This window comes from Octopus bimaculoides, chromosome 2 (genome assembly GCF_046866305.1).
Source record: "Octopus bimaculoides isolate indiv1 chromosome 2, ASM4686630v1, whole genome shotgun sequence".
Taxonomy (NCBI): Eukaryota; Metazoa; Mollusca; class Cephalopoda; order Octopoda; family Octopodidae; genus Octopus; species Octopus bimaculoides.
Window position 1 is genome coordinate 27,860,163 of NC_142929.1, and position 13,507 is coordinate 27,873,669.

Genomic DNA, 13,507 nt, shown 5'->3' on the forward strand with positions numbered 1-13,507 from the left:
TACAGGAGTTGGAGTTGGAAGTTCTCCATCATCCACCATACTCACCTGATCTTGCCCCCTCTGACTATCACTTCTTCCAGAATTTGGATAACTTTTTCATAGGGTAAAAAAAATTTAATTCCAACAATACTGTAAAACAGGTATTCCAAGATTTTATTGACTCTAGATTGCCAGGCTTTTACAGTTCCGGGCTAGACAAGCTACCGTTGAAACGGCAAACGTGTATTGACTGTATGGGTCCATACTTTGATGAATAAAACTATTCCTTGTATTGATAAAACATTAGCAAACTTTATTTTCTTTTCTACAAATTTAATTCTTGACGACAGTGACACGTAAAAGCACCCACTACACTCACTGAGTGGTTGGCGTTTGGAAGGGCATCCAGCTGTAGAAACTCTGCCAAATCAGATTGGAGCCTGGTGTAGCCATCTGGTTTCACCAGTCCTCAGTCAAATCGTCCAACCCATGGTAGCATGGAAAGCGGACGTTAAACAATGATGATGATGATGATGATGAATGATCATTCTTAATGGTTTTGTTGGATGGTAGACTCTGAGTTATGATGTTCATGAGCATTTATAGAGTAAGTATAAAACAGACAAAGCAGATATAATATTTTGGTAGCAGATTTCTATTGTTTGAAGTTTGCTACATTATGTTTGAAGACGTAATGTCACTTGTTTAGAAAATTCACACCCAGACACAAAAGGCAGTTTGTTGATAGTTTCTTGACTGGCAATTTCTTACAAATAATGTAAATTCATTCAAAAAATTAGCAAGCCTATTACAGTATTATAATTGTACACATGTAATATATTTTAATTATGTGTCAAATTCAGGTTACATGAGTAAAGTTCAAAGCTCTTGATAAATGTAAACTTGAGCAACACATCAAGTATTGGTATGATGTTGACATTAATGCATAAATAACAAATCAGTTATTAAGAAAACAACCTAAAGTAAAAGGAAGACATAAAAATGCAAAAGAAAAACTCATGAATAGACTGAAAGCTGAAAGTTTTTTGTTAAATTGCTTCAAGAATTTTAAAATTTTAAACATCTTGTGAAAAAGAAATTTTCAGCTAAATCTGCTATAACATTAATTTTTTTGATTTCAAAAATAGAACTAATACATTTCTAAATCTCTCAGAGAGATCTATGCAGTAGTGATACAATAAAGTAGTTGTATGCTGTCAACTTAACGTGACAGTCCCATGAAGGGAATAATACTACTGCCATTTAGCCCTAGGAAGTAGCACCGCTTCCTGTCAGCCTTGACACATTTTCTGTGTCCTTATGTTTACAAGGGGGAGATAAGTACCTCCACCCAGCTAAGCCTAGAATAATTATATGCTTACAAGAGCTAGATAGGCATCTCCAACTAGCAAGCCATGCTACTCCAGACTAAAGATGAGCAAAGACTCAGAAACTAGTCTCTGGATGCAGGCTTAGCTGGGTGGAGGTGCTTATCTCCCCCTTGTAAACATAAGGACACAGGAAATGTGTCACGGCTGACAGGAAGCGGTGCTGCTTCCTAGGGCTAAATAGCAGTAATATTATTCCCTTCATGGGACTGTCACATTAAATTAATTTTTTTATTTTTTGTTCAATTCTGTTTTACTAATTTCTACAGCACCAAATATCATTTGAGATGTAAAGCCTATCTAATGTGCTAAAACTTAAACAGCTACATAATTGCAGATACCATATATTGTGTTTATCAAGTACCTAACTCTAACATCAAATCATTGCAGATCTGTGCTTTTGTTGGATTTACATTCAAGACTGATATATTAGATTTACCTTATATTGACTTCCTTCAACAACTTAGTTTAAATGAGCCAAAATGGAAATTAATATATTAATGGACTCTACAGACAGGATCATCGTTTTGTGTACTTCTGTAAAATACACTTATTTCTTATGATTTGTAACCATTTGGAAATTTTTTTAAATGCTTCTCTTATATAATGAATACAGAATAATGACTTATGAAACTGGGTAACTTTATTCTAAAAGGCTGATTATTTTGTCACTGCTTTTTTTCTGTAATATAATTATAATATAGAGTGTCTGTTGAATAGAACAACAGTTTCATATTTCCAGCTGCACAGGCATTGCAACATTTTTTATAATTTTTCAGTTATTTAAAAATTTTTCTTTTATTGAGACCTTTTATTTGTTCTGCTCAGTTTTGGCAACATCTAGATTACTGGAATACTTCCTAGAGAGCCAATGGAAAATATAATCATGCATCATGTATGGGAAAATTTGGATAGAAATATTTAAGAAATTCATTTGTTTATTAAAATTCTCACAGCCATAAAGAGATAATTGTATGACGATATTGCTTTTGTTTGTAAAGCATTACAAAACTGGAAGAAAAAAAACAACAACTCCAAGCTATTCAATCCTAAATGGAAAATACAAAAAAGAAAAAGTCATTGCATTTTAAATGTTAACTTTAGCATAATACACATATGAGGCGGGTGCTGAAAAGTTCCTAGCTTTAAAAGTACCATGAAAGGCCTGGTGTGAGGCCCAACCTTTTGAGTTCTTTTATGGGGTTTAGAAAACTGAAGGATTGCTGCAATAAGTGTGTGAATCTGAGGGGGGAATATGTTGAATAAAATTATTATTAACTAATCCTCTTGTATTTATTCAAAGCCAAGAAGTTTTCAGCACCCCCTCATATAGTATTTGATCAAGCAGGAGAATGCACAACATAATTTGTTTTCTTAGTTACAGCTGCACAAATAACAGCAAAATAAGAATAAATAATTCATTGATTTTAAATAAGTTACTTACAATAAGAGATACAAATGAACACCGTTTTACATATTTAGCCATGATGTTAAAAGACACAGAATATTTTATGTGTTTTGTTACAATTTATGGTGTATTTAGTAAACATATGTTTCTTTCACCCTTTCATTATCATATTTCTGTTGAAATACAATGCTTTTGCTTCAATTAATAAAATAACTTTGTCAGTATTAATTAATGTTCGGAACATAAATTAACATAAATTTTAATAGGTTTTAATCTAGATCACTTTAAAACATCATCCAGTACCATAAAGCAATGTTGTCATATATACAACAGGCTTCTTTCAGTTCCCATCCACTGAATCCATTCAGAAAGCTTTGGTCAATCCAGGACTATAGCAGTAGACACATGTTCAAGGTACCATGCAGTGAGACTGAATTCAGAATCATGTGCTTCAGAAGCAAACTTCTCACCACACAGCCACGGCCATGACCGTGTGTGTCTATTTTTTATTATTAGTTAATTTTTAAATTTTGATCTTTAACCACATTGTAGTTCCTCATGAATTTACTTCAAAGTTTTTTAATCGAATAAACAGACATTAGCTTTGAGTAAGTCTTCAAATATTTTCTATACAGTAATACCTCACTTTACAAGGACTCGCTTTATGAGACCCTGGGTTTACGAGTTTATTTTATAATAACTTATTCAAACACAAGATCCAAATTTTGAACGAAGGGCAAAAGTCTCTACTACCATAACAAATGCTTCTGCATGTTACCAAGAAATTTATATGGAGAGAAAAAAAGCTTCTTCTAAGCAAACAACTCTTAAACTTATTTTTGAGGAAGAAATCTTAAGTCTGTCTATGAGTGCTTGTGAATTGGAGTTTGCATCTACAAGTGATGGTGTGCATAAGTTCAGTGTGAGTGAAAGTGATTCAGAAAACAATTACAATAATAATTTTTGTTATTATAAATGATCTTGACATGCTTTTTACTTTGCATAAAATATTCTTTACATTCTACTGTTGGTTTTTTGCTATTTATTTATGAGTATTTAAAATTTTATAGGTAAAATATTTTTCTGGGAATGAATTACAATTTATAAAATTTCTACTGTGGGAAATTATTGCTCTACTTTATGAGTTTTCACTTTATGAACAGTCTCCGGGAGCAGATTAATTCTTATCATTCTAAGAAAATCAGGTTCTGCAAATCCACATTTTTAAATATTGTTGCAATTTAAAAAGTAGACCAAAAGTATTTATGATGACACAATGAAATGCTGGTTGAGAAAACTTCAGATTTTATGATTGCAGCCAATGTACACATAACAATAATCTGTCCAAGGGCATGATTTATGGCTGACTGGTTGGCATCCCATAAACTGTGGCATAAATCAAAGAAGTCATATATCTTATGAAACTACTAACTACTGGAATGTGTGTTTGTGCGTGGAGGGTGTATGTATGTATGTATAAGTGTCTATGCATGCGTTATGTCTCCTTGTCATGACATTGTGTGATAATAAAAGAATGCTACCATCATAGAAATAATGTCCTTCATATCCAATCCTTTGTGAAAACATGTCTCGCCATGGGAAAGTATTACCTTGCTTGAAAACAAGTAAGAGTTGGAATTCACACATATACATTTGTGCATGTTTATTTGTGTGTGTGCGCAAATGCACATGCACACACAATAAAATACAACCAGTATATTCTGTAAAATGGCTAGCAGACAAGCAACAACAACATAATGTAGTGAGAACTCTTTAATCTTGTCAAATGCATTATAAGTTTTTTAAAAGTGAAGCCATGATAAAAAGGATCCAGCACATTCTGTTGTTGGTGTTGGTAAGGCATCCAACCACAGAAACCATGCCAAAAAAGGAACATACAGGTGATGCAGTCAGTTGATTTGTCTAAGATGGCCCACTTTTTCATGCTTACATGATGATGCTAATTTACAACCATCATGTGATGTACAGACAAAGGTGCACACTCTAACAGTTCAGATACTAAGAAATAAGTATACTCAACTTGATTTATACCAAATAATTTAGGAAAAGGAATTGGTTATTTCCCTTGGCTATATATAAGGATCCCTTCCAGGGGCCCTATTATCGATTTTTTTTTCAACAATCTGAGTATGCCAGACATGAGTTCTACTCAAGTGTCAAGTTTCATCAAAATCAATTAAAAGATGTAGGACGAGTTAGCTAACAACTCTGCAAACACACCCACAGACAGAATTTCCCACATATGTAGTAGATAAGTTTGTGATAGCATATTTGTGTATTGTCAAATCAATACATGTTCCCACATCTCGCCCACTGCAAGTTCTTGCTTTATAGGCTGAAGCAAAAGAGTTATAGCAAAGGGAAAGTGTGTCAGTTCTAGTTCCTTTCCATTGTTAAATGAAACTAAGAAAGAGATTTATGTGTTTTATTGGATTTTTGGTTAGCATTGTTTGTCTGTATCAACACGTTACTATTTTTTACAATTTGATTGTTTCTTCAGATGTATTTTGTAAAGCTTTTTTACATGATGTGTAAATTTCTATAATAATGAAGATGTGAATGTTTCCTTTTAAATTTACAATAGCCATCCTATTATACAAATAAACCGATCGTAAATATTTACATCATTTTTATATAAACAATATCTCTAATTTAATATTTATCCCAATTTACAAATTTTGTAATTTACATTCACATTTAAACACTCATATTTTATGATTATAGATTACTCACAGATAAATATTACCATTTTTTAAGTATTTGAAAAACATATGATATAATGTGAAAATGTTTTCAACATTTTATGGGTGACAAAGTTAGTTAATATCAACACAGAAGCTAATAGATTTGTAGTAGAAGTGATTTACCCTGTCATTATGTGTGAGATGTTTCCATTTTGACTCATCTAGGCTTAAATACCCAAATATTGGCTCCACAAGCCCTTTTCATTCCAGCATATCACATGACCTCGTGTTGCTGTTTGTATTGGTTGGCTTTCAGCCGTCAAATCGTTTTAGTGCAACAGTTTGTTTTCCCTTACGCAGGAAATTAATCACCAGCTTGTGGAAGCCTACTGATCTCTATAAGAACAGCAGTTCTCGGCTACACTTTGTCATTGGCACACAACACTAACCACATGCAACTCATCTTTGGCAATGATGTATCTGACACCAGTCAGTCTCCGCTTTCATCTATACTAGACACCTGCCTACATCATTGCTGTATGAACATCACACAACCAACAGATCAATGGCTGCCTCTGCACACCACCAAACAGTATGTCAACTATGTCTACAAGATGAATAGTCCAGCCTAACCACAAAGTCTCTCACACATCTTTGTTGTAACCTGTTATGCTATTTTATTTCATGTATGGCAATCATTGTATTTTATAGTGGAGAATAAATCGTCGTTTACCAGTTCATTTCATCTTAAGTCATATATCTCACGTTTCCACTTTTTCCTCATTCATTCACCAACCGCCATTATAGATTCATGTTTTGTTTTTTCACTGTCCTTTGTGAATAATACAATTAGTATAGGTCATAATGGGCCATTGTATTCATATTTGTGAGCATGAGAGGAAATTGGACAACTTGGGTGGGACGAATATCAGCAAATGATGTATGTGTGCACGCACACACACACACACACACACACACACACACACACACACACACACACACAGAAACATACACATACAGATAGAGAGGGTGAGAGTGAGAGAGAAGGAGAGAAATTAAAATTTATTTATTGAACACAACTGACATAAAAATTTTCCCTCTCATAGACATAAAGAAATATCTTCAATATATAAACAGTGAGAGAGGGGGGGATGAGAGAGAGAGAGAGATGAAAAGAGAGAAATATCAAAATGTCTGATGTCAAATAAGTCAGTATTGAATCCATGAATCAGTATTGAATCAAAACAGCTGCACTAAAATGTAGTGAATCATTGCAAGCATGAAGCAGATTTGATCCACCATAGCCAAATTTAAATTAACACTTCAACAGAACTTTTCGCACGGTAAAACAATAGCTTTTCTGAGTGACAGTCTACATTTGTCAGATGCCTTAGCTATGCAAAATAATGTCTTCACCACTTGACCCTTCTAACCTCTTATAGATCACCAAAAGCTAGAATTAAGATAACAAGTACCACCAACTAAATCCATTGTTCTCATTGATATGTCTATCCTTCAGGATAATTATAAAAACAAGAACCCCCAAGCAAAAATCAGTTAGTCATTTAGTAATAGCTCAGTTAGTCAGTTAGTGACAACTCGAGTCAGGTCACAAGCAGGCAGCTGCTAAAGACAAATAGTCAGAGGGAGAAATGTCATACAGGAGGACTGAAGCAGAAACTCTGTGAATGGGAAGAGAACATCTCAACTACATTGCCATACCTGCACCTACATACAAATATACCATATAGTCATGGGACTTTTACAGTTTCTTTCTATCCATTTTTACTTGCAAGGCATGGATCAATCTGAGGCTATGGTAAATGGCACCCACTCAAAATGCCATTGACTAGAACCTAACCCAGGATTTCATGACTGCAAAGCAAACATTTTAACCATTCAGCCATGCTTCTGTCTGGTTAGGATGCCATTGTATCACAGGCTACTTTCCTAGAACAAAAAAACTATTTTCCAGATAAATAAACAGTACTAAAGAGAGACATAATAAAATGCCTACAGTGCCACATGAATTCACTACTTCAACATAGAAAATTTGCAACGACCATGCTTGAACAGCGCTTTTTACATGCCACCAGCACAGGAGCCAGTCAGGCAGTACTGGCAACAATCACGCTTCAATGGTGCTTTTTATGTGTCACCAGCATGGGAACCAGTCAGGTAGTACTGGCAACAATCACGCTTGAATGGTGCTTTTTATGTGTCACCAGCATGGGAACCAGTCAGGCGGTACTGGTAATAACCACACTTGAATGGTGCTTTTTACATGCCTCCAGCACAGGACCACAGTCATCCTCATTCATCATCATCATCCTCATTTAATGTCTATTTTCCCAGCTGGTATGGTTTATATTTGCTATTAATAATTGTATGATCACAAGAACCAGCAATGAAATCAAAAGTGCGAACTTGAAACAAGCACTTTCCTACATGTCATTCACAAAAGTTTCTTAACTGAAGAATATAAGGATAAGTGTTTTTTTCAAATTTTCCTTTCATATTTCAGAGAAAATTCAGATTGGATATTTCAAAAGGAAACCAAACTCCACTTACTAGCTATTAACTATCATCATCATCATCATCATCGTTTAACGTCCGCTTTCCATGCTAGCATGGGTTGGACGATTTGATTGAGGACTGGTGAAACCGGATGGCAACACCAGGCTTCAATCTAATTTGGCAGAGTTTCTACAGCTGGATGCCCTTCCTAACGCCAACCACTCAGAGAGTGTAGTGGGTGCTTTTACGTGTCACCCGCACGAAAACGGCCACGCTCGAAATGGTGTCTTTTATGTGCCACCCGCACAAGAGCCAGTCCAGGGGCACTAGCAACGATCTCGCTCGAAAACCCTACAAAGGCCAGTCAGGCGGTACTGGCAACGGTCACGCTCAAGATGGTACATCTTATGTGCCACCCGCACAAGAGCCAGTCCAGGGGCACTGGCAACGATCTCACTTGGCTTGCCGGGTCTTCTCACGCACAGCACATATATATATGGGTTGGAGGCCCAACATTCTAAGTTCTTTTACAGGGCTTAAAAAAACTGCAGGACTGCTGCAATAAGTATGTGAATCTGAAAGGGGAATATGTTGAATAAAATCATAAATATCTCATCCTCCTGTATTTTCTTTTACCTAAAGCCAGGAACTTTTCAGCACCCCCTTGTATATCTGCCTGTACAGTAGCACTTTTAGTACAGCACTATAATGATAATGGTAGTTTGCACATGTACAGTGATACAGTAATAATAGTAAACTTTATAACGCAGTTGATACAGATGGATTTCAATACACCTTTCATCTGATATGACAATTTGACTGTCAGTACAGGTGTACCTTTCTAAATTCAACATTTTCATAAATGATTGTTTTTGTAAAATCTTAACAATTCGAGCTCTTACATGTGAAAATGAAAAGTTTACCGATTGTGGCCAATCATAAAATTTCATTTTGTTTATTTGATTGTGTTGTTGTTGTTGTTGATGATGATGATGTTGTTGTTGTTTTTGGAGGTGACAGTGGTATGGAGGAGGAAGAGGAGGTGGTGGAAGTTATATAGTTGAATAACCACTCAGAAACTCGAGTCCATGTGTATCATGTAAGGCTAGAGATGGGAACCCTCTAGAGATGACCTCCCCTCGCAAATACTAATCAGGCACAGAATGTGTCACTAGCCAGTTGGAGGAGATGTCTTCCTGGGGATATAAATGTCAGTAGCACTGTCCTGCATAGGACACCACACTTGGTTGGCAATTATATGTTACGTTTCTGTACTGCTACTGTTTATATCTTGTTCAGAGATTTAATATAGCTTGTTTCTCCCTTTTTGAGATCAGCGACAGTTTATCGCTGGAAAAAGCATATAGTATTTTGCGAGTGAAATGAGTTTTCATCACTAGCTTGTGATTAACATACACTGAGGATGGGTAACCATCCAGAAACTTGGGTCCATGTGTATCACATAAGGCTAGAGATGGGTGCGATGACCCCCCCACTGCAAATACTAATCAGACACAGAATGTGTGTCATTAGCCAGCTGGCAGAGATGTCTTCCTGAGGCTATAAACATCAGTAGCACTGTCCTGTATATATATATAACACCTTGAGAAGTGTCTTCTACTCAAGGTGTCACGCAGTGGGACTGAACCCAGAACTATGTGATTGGTAACCAAGCTACTTACCACACAGCCACTCCTGCACATGATAGTTTATCTTAAGAATGACATTGTAGGTTAGGTGTGACAGGCTGGACTTGGCCTGTTTGAACATAAAACGGGTAGAATATTGGGACTGGACTTAGCAAGATTCAGCCAGATCAGCCCAATTTAGCTGGATTTAGCCCGATTTAGCTAGTTTAGCTAATGAAATATTAAGAGAAAAACAATAATAATTGTGAGTGTAAATTTATTTTTCCCATCATTCCTGCATTCAATATAAATAATAATCATAACAGTCACCTTCCAATTTTAGCTTCTGCTCATTCATTGTCTACCAAACTATCATGTTAAAAGTTTTATTTACAAGACTTATGTCAACATACAAACTGTCTTTGAAGTACAACAGCAAAAGGAGGAAGTAAATAATTTATAAACGGATGATGTGTATTAATAATTCTGATGTCACGAGGAATGTGTGTGTCGCAGTTTTAGAAGTGTTTCCTTTCTTGCTGTGATATTGAAGTGTTTATTTCAATTGAGTGAAAAACAAAAACAAATGCTAACTAACATGGGCAATATCTGTCACTGAAGATTTTTTACATTTTATTTCTTGTGTATCTTTCATTCTTTCTCATAAAAACTAATAATATTAATAAAAAAAAAAATAAAGGAAGATTTAAAGGGAGATTCAATTTTATTTAAAGTGTTATCAAGTTGTACCTATGCTGCATGGCAGTGAAACATAGACTATGAGAGCCGAGGACATGTGTAGGCTTGAGAGAAATGAAGCCAGTATATTTCGCTGGATGTGCAATGTCAGTGTGCATGTTCGACAGAGTGTAAGTTAGGCACAAGAGGAATCAGATGTGATATGCAAGAGAAACGACTGAGCTGGTATGATCATGTGATGCATATGGACGAGGACAGCTGTGTAAAGAAGTGCCAATCTCTAACTGTAGAGGGAACCTGTGGAAGAGGTGGACCCAGGAAGACACAGGGCAAGGTGGTGATGCATTATCTTTGAACTTTGAGCCTCACAGAAGCAAAGACTAGTGACCCAGACCTCTGGCAATGTGTGTTGCTTGAGAGGACCCATCAAGCCAAATGCACTCATGCTGGTGGCATGTAAAGAACATCTTTTGAATGTTGGGCCTCGCAGAAACAAAGTGGCTGAGTTCCTTTTGAGTGTTGGGCCACACGGAGGGAAAATGGCTGAGTTCCTTTCAAGCATTGGGCCTCACAGAGGTAAAGTGGCTGAGTTCCTTTCAAGCATTGGGCCTCACAGAGGTAAAGTGGCTGAGTTCCTTTCAAGTGTTGGGCCTCATGGAGGCAATGACCTTTTGGCATTATGTTGTGCTTGGGAAGAAGATTCATCAAGCCGAGCAAAATTGCAGTTGTGGCAGATACCAGTGTTGCGCAAATTGGCACCTGTGCCAATGGCACATAAACGCACCCTAGTGTCATGCAAATGGCACTTGTGCTGGTAGAACATAAAAGCACCCATTACACTCTCGGAGTAGTTGGTATTAGGAAGGACATCCAGCTGCAGAAAGCCATGCAAAATCAGACTAGTCTAGTGCAGCCTTCCAGCAAACTGCCCCAACCCATGCCGGCATGTACAACAAACATTAAATGATGATGACAATGTTGTTGTATTTCAGGATGTGTTTTTTTTTATTTGTGAAATAAACACATGCACTATATATTTGTTCTTCACTCATTTATTACTGTTCTTATTCTAACTCATGCTCATTGTCTGGAAATCTTTCGTCACACATCTCTTTTGCCAAACTGCTATGTTATGGGGATGTAAATACACCATCATCGGTTGTCAAGTGATGGTGGGGGAACAGACATAAGGCACACACACACACACACACACACATAAATATATATACACACACACACACACACACACATATATATATACTGGTTGGCCAGAAGGCAACCAGTCTTATATTCTTACAATTCTACCAATCCTCCAGCCTGGCTTATTACTTTTGTTATTGACCCACCCCAAGAATGAAAAGCAAAATTAACGTCTGAAGGATTTGGGATTTGAACTCAGACAGCAAAGAATTAGAACAAATACCATGAGGCATTCTACCCCCATTTAAGCTCTTTGCACTTTAAGGAGCATCAATGATCAATGACTCTTTTTTACTGTTCTCAGTTTTGGGCTGCCTTTTCTGTTGCTAGTGGCAACCCTGCTTTTACACTTCTGCTTCCTTTCAGATTTTACTGCACTGGATCATATGTTTTCCTGGGGGGAGGTCAATTTAAATATTAACAGAAAATATTTGTAGAAATGTATTTTTTTTCTTTTTCTTTTGTCTGCTTGTTCACACATCTACATGAATATATTTACATTGTTTGAGGTTTATTTAAATGCTTATTTTTTATGTCGGAAATAAAAGCCTTCAATAAAAATCTCCCCTCCAACATGGACCAGTTCCAATAGGAGTTGGATGAAGCTCTCCAACACTAGAAGGAATTGAGCTTGTCTGCTCCTGAAGAGGTGGAGGACTGTTGGAGTCAGAGAGCTTGGAACAACATAATTCCGAAGGCCACCGTCAACTCCCTTTTCATCCAGTCAGACCAGTTTTCAAGGTGCTGCTTACTGTCTGCTAGCACCAAATACTCAAGTGACTAGATTGATACCATCCCTGTGGCTAATGTTGGTGGCCTACTCAGCTTGGATGAACTTCGTGTCTCCATTGCCCTCAGAATGAGAGCTAACATATGCACAAGTTTGATCTGTCATTGCGGCAGGCTCCTTGACTCCACAGGCATCCATGGTCTTTCTTTCCACCTGAATGCTGGTCACTTTGCGCATCATATGGAATTGAACCTGACACTCAAGAGGAGCTTGGCCCAGGCAAACATCCCCTCCATTTTGGGATTATCTGGATTGTCCAGATGTGATGGGAAGAGACCTGACGGCCTCACCCTGTGTCCCTGGTTGCGAGGCAGATGCCTTGTCTAGGATGTCACAGTAAGCGACTCCTTTGCTTCTTCTCACATCCTGGATGCTGCAGTCAGGGCGAGATCCACAGCTTCTGTGACCAAGGGAAACAAAATCTTGAAATGCTGCAATCTGTCAGCCAACTAAATTTTCCATCCTGTGGCGTTCAAGACATTTGGTGAGGTCGGACCACTGGCAACTTGCCTAACAGAAGTAACTGGTGAGACTCGTGAGGGCACTTGGCTGTTCCAGCACATCAGCCTCGCCATCACCTGCGGCAACGCTGTAAGTGTGCTGGCGTACCTCAATAGCCATTAGAGAGGTTTCCCAGCACCCCCAACTTTTTAAACCAAGGTGGTGAATTGCTTTTTACTTCTCTTTTTGCTTTTTAATTTTTTTCAATTGTGTTCTCTGTTTTGTCCAATTTCCTCGTTTAATTTTGTAAAACGGTAAACACTGGGAAGGCAATAAAAAACAAAATTTCAGCAAAGAAAGAAAAACAAAGAAAAACACAACAAAAATTTATTCTGATGTGATTTGTTACCAGTCAAAATTGGAGAAATAGTGTAGATGACATTATTAATTAATTCCAAAAGGATTTTAGAGGTTTTGGAAATAGAGAAAGAAGTATGTTGAATTTTTCTCTGATAAAAAGCCTTGTCCAAAAAGTTTAACCTTCATCTTACATAGCACAGCAACAGGTTTTTATTTGTATGATCCAATTCGTGTCGATGCCGACTATCTTTAGAATATACTTATTTCGCAAGCGTTATCTATATATTTAATAATACCATAAAAATTGAGTAGAGTATATTTTTGTGTTCTGAGTTATCCTCCAAGGGCACTTACTACAACGGTGTATATCACATTACAAATTACATAATGTT